Raw genomic sequence first — 4,201 nt, 5'->3', positions numbered from 1 at the left:
GTGACTACAGTTTTCTCTGAAAGATGTATTTTTCTAATGATAATAGTTATCTAAAATGTGTACAGATTTAGCCATAAACTACCTCTGGAGAATTTTCTTTGGAGAGTCTTCGTCCTAGGTGCGTAATAGACACGGAGACGTGTATTGAAGTGGATGACATTGTTTCCTACCGGCTCAGCCAAAGTTATATGCTACTATGTTTTCTTTGTTAATTCTTAACTAATGTAGAGTCAGCAGCCGAATTAGATGAGTGGTTACGGTGCTCAAAATAATCTTATTAAACACTGATTATTATTATTATTACCTTGGCAGTAGCGTCGTGTAGATCACTTTGAGCACCTTACCGCTCATCCACTTCTGCTGGCTGTACTAATGACGATGTGTTCAAACATTGACACACTCAATTCTTACACATTTTATGTACAGTGATCAATATAGATCCATGAGAACTGCCATTTTCTTAAATGAATTGATCTCTTTTTTTGCAAGCCATATTGAATTCAGGACTTTGACAACCGGTATCAAAAATACTGGAATATACCGATTGCCGAAACGTAAGTACTAAAGCGGTATACTTACAGCGAACAGCTCCCTCTGTTGAGCACGAGTCGTATTTCTCCCTGTGTACTCTTTCGTTGAATTATAAGGGAGCGAAAACACTGTGATTTAAACTATAAAGTATTTGCAACATTATTATTGCACTTACATCACGTTTCATATGTTTTTTTAATGTATTATGGTCATTATCATGATGGGTACGATAATTTTGATCCTTAAACGATAATTTTACGGTCCTGGCACGATAGCTGCCTGCCTTCAGCTTGTGAACACAGCGCTGGCGCACCCGGCGCGGATATTGGTCTCCTATACCAGATTTTAAAAGAAAAGAAAGGTGGAAATAATCATTCATTCGTGACATTTTACAAAACAAAGAAAAATGGAAAATTAGACAAAATATTGTCACGAAATGGTCCCAACTCAGCATGATGTCAGCCTTGCAGGCGACACCGGTCTTCCGTTAGAACCATTTAGGTCTCAGGTTAAAAGTAATTTGGCCATTGTATGTATCCTATCATCATCATATCAGCCGTAAGACGTCCACTCACTACACTGGCCTCCGCTACATACCGCCAGTTGCTTTGGCTGGAAGCGGCCTACATCCACCGCGAGCCCACGGCTTTAACCAGGTCATCCGTCTAGTTAGGGCCGGTACAGACATTTGAACTGCAACCTAACTGCAAATGAAAATGGCAGTTGGAGTGCAGTTTTGCTGCAGTTGGTGTAACTGCATCAAAACTGCAAACCGACTGTGCAGTCTGCTTACAGTTATCGTGCAGACCTGTCAACCGCACACCGACTGCAATATAACTGCATTGTATAGGCTGACCAGGAATATAAAACACCTGTCTCGAGGACAGCACTTCTACGTTTTATATTGCAACATTCTTTACACTTTGTTTTTATTTATTATAATATTATGTATTATATTTGGGTACAGCTGCACACTGCGCTTCTGTTGTTTTGCTTTGCTATGCTTTACGTTACGATATCTTTATGTCTTGTGATTGTCTAAACGGATTCACTGAAAATCAGCGACTTTGCATTTCATGTATCGACAAATGCTGATTTCACTCAGCTCCTTTTTTGGAATCACCTCAACATTAAATTCACTATACCTTTGTTTCTTAGACAGGCTTTGTAAATACTGTAATATCGTGATGTTTTTCAAAATAAATAAATTATTCATTCATTCATTCATTCACTTACTATACGATACCTACCAGTCATATTGACAACAGCGTCGGTGATGTTATTTAAAGAAATATTTAATAATCCCTTTTTCATGGCTAATCTTCGGCATTGTTACGCACAAAAACACAAAATAACACTATAATACCGCACGCAAACAAAGTTAAACTTTGGCAGCAATAGACAGATGACATTGGAATTTACTGTTACCAGTGCAAGAAATTAGTTCTATTGGTTTTCCGCAATATGGCGAGGTTTTTTATAATTCTGGTTAGCCTTTAACTGCAATGCATAATTGCACTACGACCGTGCAGCCAGCTTGCAGTCAGTGTGCGGTTGACAGGACTGCAAGGCAACTGTAAGCGGACTGCACAGTCGGTTTGCAGTTTTGATGCAGTTACACCAACTACAGTTCAAATGCTGTCCGTAGTGTCCGTGTGTACCGGCCCTTAGTGGACGTCGTACGCTGCGCTTGCCGATCCGCGCCTCCGCGGTCTTTGAACTTTTCGGCCCCAACGGCCATTTGTTTTCCGTGCTATATGGCCCGCCCATTGCCACCTCAACGAGCTAATTCGCTTGGCTATGTCGGTGACACTCGTTCTTCTAGGTATCTCCTCATTTCTGATTCGATGCCGGTGAGAAACCCCGAGCCCCCCTAGCTGAGCAACTGTTAGCCTATTCATTATACTTGGTTTGGATAGGTATATAACATTTATGTATTGAAATAAACTAGTCTAGTTTGTATTACAATGATTAATAAGTAAAATGTTTCAAAACCTTGAATGTACCAAATCAGCTGAAATTTGCTTACATTTAGTTAATTATTTTTTTTATTTTTTTAAAAAGACACTTGACACCAATTGACCTAGTCCCAAACTAAGCAAAGCTTGTACTATGGGCACTAGGCAATGGATAAACATACGTATATATAAATAAATACATACTTAAATACATATTAAACATCCAAGAGGGTACGTATTATAATGTATAAATTTAAAATACATATCGGTTGAAATACATACAGTTGAAATATACAATCAGAATATATAATATTTGAAAGAAATAACAATTAAAATTCCTATAGTACGTTTTTCATAATGGTCAAAATACATACTATAATGCCTAGGTTCATCATCATCTCCAGTCTATTTACGTTGTATTTACATGTTAAATTTTGAAAAATTAAGGACTGTAAGACAATGTCGACGGAGCTCCGCTTCGCGGAGCTCCTATTCAGCGTAGTTAAGGCGCTTCGCGCCTGGACAAAACTCTAACCTAACCTAACCTATAAGAAACAGACTGATCGGAAGCCGTATTGTCTAACAAGACCTTGGATTTTAAACTAAAGTCTGATCATTATTTGAATAGAAACTTTAGGTGCGACGACGAGCGTAGCGAGGAGGAGCGTGTTAGGTTTAACTATGACCAGAATTGTAATATATGCATTTTTCTTAGTGAAAATTCAGTGTCTAGTATGTATTTCAACCATTATAGAAAACATACTGTATAGATTTTGAACGTATACATTATGAAAATATGCTTTTTGTGCCATATGACTAAGAACCATTATGCATTGTAACCATTATATATTTTGACCACTATGCATTTCAAGCTTATGCGTTTAGAACTTATGTCAAATAACTTTATATATTTTGATGCATTATATTTTATAATTTTCGGTATTTCAACTGTATGTATTTCAACCGATATGTATTTTAAATTTATACATTATAATACGTACCCCATCCAAGACACGAGAACAAACATTCGTATTATTCATACAAATATCTGCCCCCGGGATTTAAACCCGGGCTTAAGCTTCGTAGTCCGGTTCTCTAACACATCATACACACACACACACAAACAAACATTCGCGTTTATAATATTTGTTTGTATACTCTTTATTGTACAAAAAGGAAAAACAAAAAGGTCTCATAAAAAAAAATAGTAGGATTACAATCATAACGGTATTTAAATAACTATTTCTTTTACATCTACAAAATAAGCCGATACCATACAGTCTGTGCAAAAAAATTGTTAGCGTTCATATGAGGGTCGGATGGCCTGACTACGAAGCTTGAGGTCCCGGGGTCGATTCGTATTTGTATGAATAATACGAATGTTTGTTCTCGGGTCTTGATGTTTAAGTGCGTTTATACCTGATGAGCTGGCAACGTTGAATTTTTGTTAGTTTTTCTCGATTATTCCATAAAAATTGAATGAAAATTAAAAATGTTTTCTGATAGAACACTTCTTAATATATAAGTTAATGTGTCTACTCCAATAATTATTCGTGATAAGACTTTTATATTCCTTGAAAACGAATTAATGTTCATGACCGGTTTAGGTACTTACCTATATATTTAACTACCTAAATATATATAAGTATGTTTATCCGTTGCCTAGTATCCATAGTACAAACTTTGCTTAGTTTGGGGTTTGGGACTAGATC

Source organism: Choristoneura fumiferana, chromosome 22 (assembly GCF_025370935.1).
Source record: "Choristoneura fumiferana chromosome 22, NRCan_CFum_1, whole genome shotgun sequence".
Lineage (NCBI taxonomy): Eukaryota > Metazoa > Arthropoda > Insecta > Lepidoptera > Tortricidae > Choristoneura > Choristoneura fumiferana.
This window is presented reverse-complemented; position numbering follows the sequence as displayed.